Raw genomic sequence first — 12790 nt, 5'->3', positions numbered from 1 at the left:
CTCCCCACCTTCCCCCTCCCTCACAACCCCACGTGATAAGGAACGCACCCGCACTGGCCCACGTGATCCACTATGCCGCCTCACACTATGTAGGGAGAGCAATGCCTCACTCACGTCACTCTCACTTTCCCTAATCCACCCTGGACTTTCCCTTTCACTCCCCACTTCCTCCACTTGACTTCCTAGCTCCCCAAACAAAATGCTAGGCCCATACCTGCTCATACGACATGGTGTGCGCTCTGGGCCAAGATGTGTTATCACCTCACGTCCATACCACGTGGCAGCACATCCCACGGCTCTGTCCTCGTCCTCATCCTCGTCCTCGAATTCTGGTTCCAAATCACGCTAGGGATAGGGATAGGATATTGCACATGCCTTCTTTGCCTCCTACCCCTCTCTAGCAGCACGGTAAGTCACGTACCGCCGCTTCCTGGGAGACGGAACTTCCTCGTCACTGCTGGTGGTTTCTTCCTCCTCTGGCTGCACATAATCCTTGTCCATATCCTCGTCGTCCAGTGGGGAATCACTGTCGCTGGTAAAGGTGTCCAGGGCGACTTGAATTTTGCTGTCTGAGAGACCTCTCTTAGCCATGTCTGAGCAGGACCGTGGCTACCAGGTGAGTGGACGAGTGGTGGGCTAGCGCGGGTCGCGCGGGGTCGCCGAGTGTCCCCGCCTGGTGGCAGGTAGGGGAAGGTCAGGCGAGGGTACGTACCGCAAATCAAGCGCGAATTTTGAAAATTATCGAAATTATGCACATTGCAATTGCACGACGTACCGGAACGTCGCCGGGACTGGCAAATGCAAATCGTTGCAATGTACCCATACATCGACGGGACGGGGCGGGTTAAATGCACATCTTGACATTATTCAAGGTTAGGCTTGAGTAAATTTGAATTATGAAGCCTTGATTCCCAGTTCTACGAAGGCAAAGGTGAGATATGTGTCAAAAACGTACCGGTGTAGGAATCAGTGAAAGGTGAAAAGGGTAAGACATACAGGGGTAATAAGCAACCACACACAATAAATCTTTTACTCAACAGCTTCCAGGTGAGGAACTATTTATGTGTAAATGTATTTTTTTTTTTTCACAATCTTTTACTCAACAGCTTCCAGGTGAGGAACTACTTAGAAGTTAATGTAGCTTTTGTCTCCCAGTCCAATGGAAACTAGGACTACTATGGCTATTCACTGTATAGGGGATTTAAATATTGAGGAACCATAGCATCATGTTTGTCCATATGTTATGTAAGTACAGTACTGTGTTTTATATATGATTGTATGTATTGTATATATGCCCCAGGAGGCTGCCCTATCAGTGGGTGTATAATGGCGGGATAGTTGCAGTGCCAAGACGCGCTTGGAGGGTGTCCCTGCAGCTGTCCTGGCAGGGTGCCCCGAGGCCACTACCACAGCCACTGGTAAGCTGGTGGGCTAGGGGTCCCAGATCCATTGCCTGGACCTGGGACTGTGCAGTGAGTGGGACCTGTGCTGTGTCTGTCCCCCTTTATTAATATTGAAGATGACAAAACAAAATAAGTTTCAAAGCAAGCCTGAGGACAGTAAATCACCCATGGGGATGAGGGTGGGTTCATGGAATGTGGGAAGTTTGAGGGGAAGTCGTTGAGGCATTTAGTAGGAGGTGGGTGGATGTGGCGTGTTTGCAGGAAGTCCGGTACAGGGGGGGATCAGTGAGAAAGATTGTTGGGAAGGACTGTTGCTATAAGTTGTTTTGGCAGGGGGGGACAGACGGATATGGAGGTGTTGGTGTGATGGTTGCGGAGAAATGGGTGGAATATGTTATGAATGTTTTGAGAGTAAGCGATAGGATATTGGTAGTGAAAATTCTGTTGGGAAGAAAGATAGCTGCGATTATATCGGCATATGCTCCACAGGCAGGATTGGATGAATCAGAGAAAGATAGATTTTGGGATGATTTAATACGTGTAGTGGGTGGTATGCGGGATGATGAGATAGTGATTTTGGAAGGGGACTTAAATGGTCATGTAGGTGAAGCAGCACAAGGTTATGAAGGAGTGCATGGGGTATGTGCGTATGGTATAAGGAATGCAGAAGGGGAAAGGATACTCGAGTTTGGGGAGGCAACGGACATGATTGTGTGCAACACATATTTTAGGAAAAGAGACAGTAGGTTAATTACGTATGAGTCTGGGGGAAATAGCAGTCAGATAGATTATTTGCTGGTTAGGAGGGCCGATAGGAGGTTAGTGAGGGATGTTAAAGTTATAGGAAGTGAGGAGTGTGTGCAGCAGCACAAACTATTGATTTGTGATATGGTGCTTAAAGAACAAGTGATGAAAAAGAGGACCTATGTACCTAGGAGGAAAATATGGAAGCTGAAAAACCAAGCAGTAAGGGATGCCTTCTATAGTGAGTTGAGGAGAATGGTGGCTGAACAGGGAGCTGTAGACAGAGGCATTAATGAACAGTACAGAGCCCTCAAGAACAATTTCTTGAGAGTTACTGTTGTAACATGCGGTTGGACAAAAGGACCACCAAGACATAAAGTAACTTGGTGGTGGGATGAGGGTGTAGAAGCTGCAATTAAGGAGAAAAGAAGGCTTTTCCGGGAATGGAAGAAGGGTAGTAGCAAAGAGGAATATTTGGCTGCCAAGCGTAGGGCTAGAAGAGAGGTATACAGGGCAAAGTCTGAGTCACAGGGACAATTACTTGATAACCTAAATCATGGGGAAAGAAAAAATTTATTTAGGGTGGCAGGTCAGGTGAAGAGAGATAATCAGGATATCATAGGTGAGCAATGTGTGAAGAATGATGAAGGAAGGGTAGTGGTGAACAGTGAGGATATTAAAGATGCATGGAGAGAGCATTATAACCGGTTGTTGAATGAGGAGTTTGACTGGGACAGGGAAGGTTTGGAGCCAGCAGATCCAGTGTCTGGCCCTTGGCCTTTGATTGATACTGCTACTGTGAGTGAGGCAATAGGCAGGATGAGGGTGGGGAAGGCAGTAGGTGTGTCTGGGTTGAATGCCGAAATGTTGACGGCCTCAGGCGATATAGGGGTAAGTTTAGTCACTGACCTGATAAATAGGATTATTTATGAGTGTGTTGTCCCAGATGATTGGCTGAAGAGTGTAATTGTAAATGTGTATAAAGGGAAGGGTGATGCCCTGAAAAGAGGAAATTATAGAGGTATAAAGCTTTTAGATCAGATAATGAAGATAATGGAGAGAGTTTTAGAAGCAATGATTAGAGAAAGAGTGAATATTGATGAGATGCAGTTTGGGTTTATGCCAGGTAGGGGGACCACTGATGCCATATTCATTGTTCGACAGCTTCAGGAAAAATATATTGGTAGGAGAAGGGATCTTTATTTTGTTTTTGTTGATTTGGAAAAGGCCTTTGACAGAGTCCCTAGAGAGGTGGTGAAGTGGACAATGAGAAAGCTTGGCTTGGAGGAGTGGCTGGTTAGGGTGGTTATGGCCATGTATGTGGGTGCTCACACCCAGGTGAGAGTGAATGGAGATTTGAGTGATGAGTTTTCCGTGAATGTTGGTGTGCATCAGGGGTCAGTCTTGAGTCCCATGTTGTTTATCATGGTACTTGAAGCCCTTTCACGTGACTTTAGAAACGGACTCCCGTGGGAGTTGTTGTATGCTGATGATTTGGTGTTGATTGCAGAGAATGAAAGGGAGGCGGAGGAAAGGTTTAGGAAGTGGAGAGATGGTATGGGCCAAAAGGGTTTAAGGGTAAATGCAGATAAAACAAAAGTGATGATATCTAGGGTTGGTGGCGGTACTGTCGAAGACGAGGGAGAGTGGCCATGTGCAGTTTGCCACAAGGGCGTGGGAAGTAATTCCATCTTGTGCGGTGTGTGTGATAAATGGGTGCATAAGAGATGTAGTGGTATCAGAGGTAGACTGCGAGATAATGCTGATTTTATATATACGGCGTGCCGGGGTGAGCAGGTGGAGATTGTCAGACGTGAAAGGATTGAACTTGCAGCTGAATCTCTTGAGTGTGTGGAAGAGTTTTGTTATTTGGGAGACATGTTGTGTGCTGGAGGTGGGGCTGAAGCTAGCTCTGTGGCTAGGGTGAGAAGTGGTTGGAAGAAGTTCAGGGAGCTCTTGCCTCTCCTGACATTGAGAGGGCTCTCTCTACGTGCTAAGGGGTCTTTGTATGCAGCATGTGTTAGGAGTGTAATGCTGTATGGCTGTAAGACCTGGGCAGTGAGGGAGGAAGATATTCGCCGGCTCAGACGTACAGAAATGACAATGATTAGGTGGATGTGCAGTGCGTCCCTGCATCCAAGGCCTGGAGGGGCTGGGTTTACAATGGAAGAGTTGAGAGGTAGGATGGGACTGGAGTGTATTGGTATTGTGATGAGGAGAGGTAGATTGAGGTGGTTTGGACAAGTGGAGAGGATGGGGGATGATAATTGAGCGAGGAAGGTGAGAAGTGTTAATATTGGGGGTGAGGTTATGAGGGGTAGACCGAGAAAGACATGGGACGAGGTCATTAAGTGTGACCTTAGGGTTAGGGGACTGAACAGGGAGGCTGCAATGGATCGTGCAGCGTGGAGAGCCGCCATTAGGTGACCAAGGCCGACACATGCAAGCATGTTGGAGCCTTTAAAAACGAAACGAAACGAAACTTGGTTTAAATTTGTGCCCTCCCCCTCAGCAAGACATCTACACGAGTGTAGTACAGTATAAGGTCTCTCATTCACAATTGTGGTATAAGTTAGGTTGAATGAGGTCTGGGTGGGTTAATGCCTAAAACATCCTATCATAATTGCCAGGAAACTTATTTCAGCAATAAAAGTGTACTTTTACCAAAAAAAAAAAAAAAAAAAAAAATCTGGTAAATGTACACTTTAAGCAGCAGAAAGACCTTATCAGTTCAGTTTGTACTGTTTTCCTCCAGCTTTTTTCTGTATTTTTCTCATTACTTTCAGGGTGATAAATGACCTTCATCTTCTTCTGGGTATAAAGGACCACAGTTGAGGACATGACCCACTGCCTTTCCTCAGCCGATGACGCAGTGTCTTCGGTCACAGGCGGGTAAGCTGCCCTGACGATTGCAGGAATCCACACAGCAGGCGCACAACTTGTAGACGTGTATCAGGGTCACCAGAGCCACCACCAAGTAGCAGAGGGAGGGAGAGCTTTTCCTGCTTAATTTTGTCCCCCTTGTTGTTATGATGTTCCTTAACCCGCCCCGTCCCGACCACTTTCGCACCACTGGTACCCCCCAATCCCGACCATTTTTGGACCCAAATTTTTTTTGATAAAACTTTCGCTTTTGGTCAGAAACAATGGTCAGTCACGAAGAAATTGTTCCCTGGGGTCCATAATTGCCCTAAACAGGTATGTCTTGGTCACACCTGGCACCGTGTTCTCTGTAGGTGGTCTGAGCCTCTAACGTTTTCTATGGTATTATAAGTCTGGGAAACCAATGAAAGTAAGTAGATATGTATTTATTACAAACATAAAAACATGTGATAAAAGAGTAAATTGGATTTTATATAAAAATAGAGCTGAAATAAGCATTGTACCATCGTGCGAAACGAGCAAAATCGGGCAGACTGGTCACAATGAATCGCTAACATTCCAGAATCATGATACATATCATTTTTTTCTACTTACATAATACTTCTACAATAACATTATTCCATTTTACATTTTACTGAACTGTTTTTACGTATTCACAGGCCTTTCGATAACATTTAGCGTAATGTTAGCGCTTATTTACGTAGTGAGTGAACTCACTGTGACTGTTGTTTCAACTCGTATTGTGTTTTTTCTACTTACATAATACTTTCCTAATAACATTATACACTTTTCAACTTTAGAGAACTGTTTTGAGATAGTTTCAGGCCTTACGTAAATATATAGCGTAATAATAGAGCATAATAAACACACACGGTGAAGTCGCTATGACTACTATTTCAACTTACAACCTATTTTTGTACTTATATAATAATTCTCCACTAACATTGCACATGTTTACACTTGATATAATTGATATCACATAATTTCAGACCTTACGATTCAACTGAGCGTCATATTATCACGTACTTACACAGTGAATGTTATCGCGATATCATTTGTTTCATCTTACACTAGTATTCAACTTATAAATTACCTTACTACTAACATTACAACCTTTTCCACTTTATATAATTCCTATCACATACTTACTGACCAGAATGTTCTACTGAGCGTAATATTTTCGCAGATTTACACAGTGGGTGTACTCGTGACATCAATTATTACAACTTACACTATTTTTCAACTTATAAGTTTTATTCATGCTAACACTACACCCGTTTCCACTTTATATTCTTGCTATCACATATTTACTGACCAGAGTGTTATACTGAGCGTCATATTTTCGCAGATTTACACAGTGGGTGTAGTTTTGATATCACTTCTTTCAACTTACACTATTTCTCAACTTATACATTACTTTCCTGAAAACATTACACCCATTTCAACTTTATATATGACTTAGCACCTACTGACTGGCCTTACCATTATAATGAGCGTCATATCGCCATCCCACACAGTTTCAGTAGTGTAGGAAATTATGGTACTCTTTGAAACATGGCTGAAGGCACAACGCAACATTGCACTCGACACACTCGTACCTTGTGTCTTTTCTCTGAGTGGATGATCTGACTGTCGAGTGCTTGCATACATGGCAGCGGCGCTGGGGTTTACGACGGTTTGGGTCGGAAGGGATTGTGCTAGGATAGTGGCGTCCTGCGAGGCGTAGGGGAGTCTGGGCAGCCATGGGGGTGCGGGTGCGGTGTGTGGGTCTGTCCTGGGCATGCTTGGCGATTATTTCACGTGCCAGCTCCCTCACAAACCCCTCAAAGGTCTTGGATACTCCGGTGTTCATGGCGTGCAGGTAGTGTGTGTTAAGGACCGTGATGTCGAGCAAGTGGAAAAAGAGTTTCTTGTACCACTTCATCGTGGTCCTGGCACAGTCAACACTGGAAATCATTGAGTCTGACTGATCCACTTGCCTCATGTTCAGATTATAGTCCAGTACAGACTCGGGTTTCCAGACGTTGCGCCTCCTCTCGCTACGGTGATCCACGGAGTCTGTGTGGTGCATCAGGGGGCTGTGAACAGTTGATAGGAGGCAAACTTCTCTGTTGTGGTTCCACAGGGTGGCAAGGATGTTATTGGCCTGGAAGAAAACCACCTCATTCTTGTCAAGTTTCCTCCCTATCTTGACCATATGGCGACGGTTTCTCTTGACTGTACCACAGACTCCGGTGTCGTGTTGGTGGAGGAACCTAGCGAGAAGAGGGCTAGTGTACCAGTTGTCCAGGTACAACACATGGCCACGATGAAGGTACTCCTCTATCATTGTCTTCACCACGGCCCAGAGAGTCCTATACTACGATCTTCTGTTATATCTGTTCAGGTGTGCCCGTGTACAAGACTATGTCTTGCACATAACCAGTCTTACAGTCACACATAACAAAGATCTTGAACCCGAAACGGTGTCTCTTGATGGGTATGTACTGCCTAAAGGAAATATTGCCTCTCCACAACACAAGACTCTCGTCTATGACGAGGTCTCTGTAAGGATAAAATGAGGAGCAGAACATTTCCCGTAAATGATCAAATACCAGCCTAATTCTCCTCATTTTATCTGTGTTATTTGCATTGGCTGGATCTTCTGCATCAAAAAAGTGGAGGCGGCCGAGAATATGCTGAAATCTGTTACGACTCATCACCTTTCCAAAGAAAGGTGTGAGGATCATTGGGTCAGTTGTCCAGTAGGCAGGAATTTGGTTTTTCCTTACCAAACCCATCAAGAGAACCAGGGCAAAAAATAAGAACATCTCTGAAATTGTAACGAGATAGTCATATTGTTGGGAATGCCTGCTCGTGGTTCCCAAACGTTCACTTTCACGGCACTGTGTTTGTGAAAATATATTGGTCTGTTCCACTATGCGCCCCACAAACGCCTCCCCAAAGAACAAGTGGAAAAAATCCACCCTAGACAAACCCGCATGCACACCTGGAGCCGTGCAACCAGATCGCCACTCCTCAGTCAAAGGGTGAATGATGGGAGTAAAATTACTCCCATCTTCCCAGTTCCACGAGACACCACCGTCTCCAGCCCCGTCCCCATCGTCCCCTTCATCAGGGTGGGGAGGTGAGGGTGGTGGGGGAGGTTGGGGAGGTGGAGAGCGGCGCCTCTCATCACTCGCATGTCTCTTCCCTCTCCCTTTTCCTTTACCCTTTCCTTCCTTTCCCCACATCCTGGGGCTGTGGGGAGGAAGTTTGGGAATATTGTGGGGCGAAAGACGTGCTGGGGAGTGGCTCCACCTCCTCTCCCCTAGGCCTACGTGCGCCACGTGCTCGTGCTGCCTCCCTCACACCACTTTCCCTTTCACCCAGCACTCCCACCACACCACTTTCCACTTCCCCAGACAAAAGACTTGCACCATACCTGATATGTCTTCTCGCCCCACCTTCTGATCCTCGGGGTGATATTTTTTCTTTTCCCAATCACGAGGCGATATCACGTCCTAAGCCGCCGTCATCCTCATCGTCCTCATCCTCGTCCTCATCAGATTCGGGATGGAGAGATAGCCGCGCACGTGGTTGGGGAGCAGGCTGGCCTTCCCTTGCCTTACGGTATGTCACATACCGCTTTTTCCCGGGCGAAGGGACCTCTTCATCACTGCTTGTTATTTCTTCCTCTGGGTGGACGTAATCACGATCCACCACATCATCGTCAAGTGGAGAATCACTATCTCCAGTGAAGGCTTCCAGGGCGGATGCAAGTTCGTCGTCTGAGAGACCTTTCCGTGCCATGTCTGACCTGGGTCACTGCTAACAGGTGAGTGACCGAGACAAGGGCGAGCGTGGGTCACGTGGGGTCTGGGACGCTGCCCGCCTGGCGGCAGGTAGGGGAGGCTTGGGTACGTGGGCGAATCGAAAATCTCGCGCGAATTTTGAAAATTGTGGAAATTATGAACCTTGCAATTGCAGGACGTTGAAGTACGTCAACGGGATTGGCAGTGACATAACGTGAGGACGTGGAAGTACGTCTACGGGACGCCACGGGTTAAGTGTGACCTCAGTGTTAAGGGACTGAACAGGGAGGCTGCAATAGATCGTGCAGCATGGAGAGCCGCCATTAGGTGACCAAGGCTGACACATGTAAGCATGTTGGAGCTTTTAAAAACAAATGAATAACCTTCATTAACACCTTCATTACATACCATTTTCTTAAGCCCTTTTAACCGAAGTGCTGTTTTTATGTATTTTTCAATTCAGCTTATGGGAGACCTGCTTCTTTCACCTCTGTTGCAGGACAAGTGTATTCAGACGGAAAGATAAATTTTATATTGGCTGGTAACCAAGGAGAGTCATTCCCACCTCACAGCTAAAGTTCATGGAGTTTCACACAGCCATGGCTTTTAGTTCCATCATATGAACACAAACAAATTGTAACTATCTTGCCCTCATTGACAGTTCATGTGTACCGTCCATGTAATTAGTTCCATCATATGAACACAAACAAGCTGTAACCATCTTTCCCTCATTGACAGTTCACCTGTACTGTCGACATGGAATACCTGACTGAGGAGTACCGTGCCGCCAGAGTCCTCCACCTCCCAGTGACGGTCCTTTATTCGCGTTTGAGGAGCCAGACCCACGAGCCGGCTGATGATCCACACATCGGAGAAATTAAGGTGTGTTATTTGGGATCTGTTTACATCAGCTTACCCATTTACACCTATTTTCAGTACCATGTGTGCTTCTTTTATACATAATTTACATTTACTTACCCCCATTTAATTACTAGCATCTTCATTTACACCTAGTGACAGTATCTATCTATCTGTTTATTGCCAGACGCCTTAATCCCATAAGGGGTGGCCACAAACAAATCGCCTCCATGTCACTCTGTCCCCTACCATTTCACTGCCCTGCTCCCAACAGACACCCCCTCTCTGATATACCTCTCCACTCCATCCTTCCATCTCATCCTTGGCATCCCCTTCCCTCTCCTCACTCACATGCACTCTCCTCATCAGTCTCTCACTCTCCATCCTCTCCACATTAGAATATGACCAGTGGTGCTTGTGTTTTGTCCCAGGTCCATCAGAAAAGCATATACGCAACCCACCGCACTAAACTGATGATGTTTTGCTACAAAGAAGGACTGAGGCTCGTTGTGCACACCTTCAACTTGCTGCCCACCCAGTCCATCAGTGGCTTGTGGATGTCACCCCTGTGTCCTGCCCTGGGTGAGGTTGTTATTATTATCCCCCTTGTTCTTATCATTCCTGTTATTATTATTATTATTTAATATTATTATTATTGTTATGATGATGATGATGATTATTATTACTATTATTATTATTATTTAGTGGTGGGTGGGGGCGCTCACCATCCACCCAATCGATGTAGTGCTGCTGTTGGGTGTCTGCCCTTTCCTCTCCTCCATCCTTCTTTCCTTTCATCTTCTATCTTTCCTTCGTTCTTTCCTCTTCCTTCTGCCTACGGGTGACTTAACACTCCTTCTTCTATTTTTCTTTCCTTCATTCTTTCCTCTTCCTTCTGCCTGTTGGTGACTCTACACTGAGTGACAAGTCAAATGGTTTCCTGAACACCAGGAAACCATTTACTACGCTAGGTGGTAACCATATAACCAAATTTTTTGCGCCTGGTGGTTTAGTGGGTAATTATTGCACTCCAATCGGATTGAGCTGGTGAAGGTTTATATCCAAGGGATGGTTGGGGTTTATTGCTCATGTAATGCCACTCAGGGATGAGTGAGGCTGGTCACTCTCATCTTAAATGTCAGGACCAACAGCCTAGCCTCAGGCTCCTACGCTCCTCATGGGGCAATGTAGGATTGGATGATGGCTGGATGGATTATTATTATTATTATTATTATTATTATTATTATTATCAGTATTCCCCCCTGGGGAAGGGGGGATAGAATACTTCCCCAGTATTCCCTGCTTGTCGTAACAGGCGACTAAAAGGGACACTTTTATCTACATTCTCTTTGCTCTCTTTCTTTCCCTTGTACTTTGTCTGTCCAAACCCTCTGCATTTTACTTTCATTTAGTTAATTTCCTCTCTCCACTGTCTGGTTCCTGCGAGTCACTGGCATTGGCTCCAGGGTAAAATATTTTACTGCCTAAGAAATCTTGATGAACTCTGGTGACGAAGCAATGGCCCTCAGTCCCGTGCAGCCCTTAAGCGGGCAGGGGGTGCTAAGAATCCCAGGTGTAAGAATAAGTTTATACATCCAAAAAGAACCTTAAGAACAGGAAACTGGAATGTTCGAACTCTCAATCAGGCTGGTAAAATGGAAGAACTTATATCAGTGTTCAAGGAATACAAGATGGATATTTGTGCTCTTACAGAAACGAGGTTGCTTGGAGTTGATAAAATGAATTTGGAAGACGGTATTACTATGTTGGTTTCTGGTAGGAGTGATGGAAATCATTACCAAGGAGTAGGCTTACTGCTGAGTAGAGATGCTTGTAAGGCAGTATGTGAGTTTGAACCAATTAATGAGCGCTTGCTTTATGCTCGTTTAAAATCTGACCATGGTAATATCAATATGGTTGTAGGGTACGCTCCGACAAATGAGGTTGCTGATGAAATGAAGGATGACTTTTATGAGAAGCTGCAGGATGTAGTGAATAGAGTGGCAAGACATGATGTACTAGTTTGCATTGGTGATTTTAATGCGATTGTTGGCAGTAGTAGGGATGGCTTTGAAGATTGTATGGGTAAGGAGGGTGTTGGTATAAGGAACGAAAATGGGGTGCGACTTGGAAGCTTTTGTTTGGCAAATGACCTTATAATTGGTGGAACTATCTTTGAGCATAGAAAAATACATAAGACTACTTGGATTTCACCATGTGGTAAATATTGTAACCAGATTGACCACATTGCAATTAGCAGAAGGCATAGGAGTTATTTGCAAGATGTTTGCGTAAGGAGGGGGGCAGATAGAGGTAGTGATCATCAACTTGTTGTGTCAAAGATTAAAATAAAACTTAAGAGAAACATTAATGGTAATTGTACAGGAGGTAATGGTTATGATTTTGATGAGCTGAGAAGTGATGAGAGCACGAGGGAAAAGTTTCGGTGGGAATGTAGGAACAGGTTTCTAGTCCTGCAGACTTTGATGGAATCTGAAGACAATGATATTAATCAAATGTGGAGAGAGGTAAAAGAGGTTTTGCATGAGAATGCTAAGGTTACTATTAAGAAAAAGGGAAAAGCGAGAAGGAAAAAGTGGATGTCAGATGAAACATGGAATGTAATTCAGAAAAGGAAAGAGGCTAAGTTAAGAAGTGAAGAACAACATGTTGATGGCCAGGTAGTTGAAGTACTTAGAGCAAAGTACTGGAGATTACATTCTGAAGTAAAAAGACTCGTTAGACGTGACAAGAGGAGACTATATGATGAAAAGGCGACAGAGACAGAAATTAAATTAAGTAAAAATGACGGTCAGAGCACAAGAGCAGCGTATCAGGCCATAAAGGAGTTAACTGGGACTGAAAAGAGTAGGAAGGAAATACCTGTACGAGATAGAAATGGTAATTTGATGACTAAAGATTTGGATATAAAAGGAAGGTGGAAAGAGCACTTTGAATCTGTTCTAAATAGACCAATCCCAGCTGAAGAGGACATTTTGCCAGCCGAGAGAGATTTGCAGATAGAAACAGGGGATATAACTTTGGAAGAGGTAGCAAAATCTATAAAGGAGTTAAAGAATTCTAAGGCCCCAGGAGAGGATGGAATAT

Source organism: Coenobita brevimanus, chromosome 9, assembly GCF_032717465.1.
Source record: "Coenobita brevimanus isolate Jiangsu-jjx chromosome 9, ASM3271746v2, whole genome shotgun sequence".
NCBI classification, from domain to species: Eukaryota; Metazoa; Arthropoda; class Malacostraca; order Decapoda; family Coenobitidae; genus Coenobita; species Coenobita brevimanus.
Note: the sequence above shows the minus strand (reverse complement) of the source record.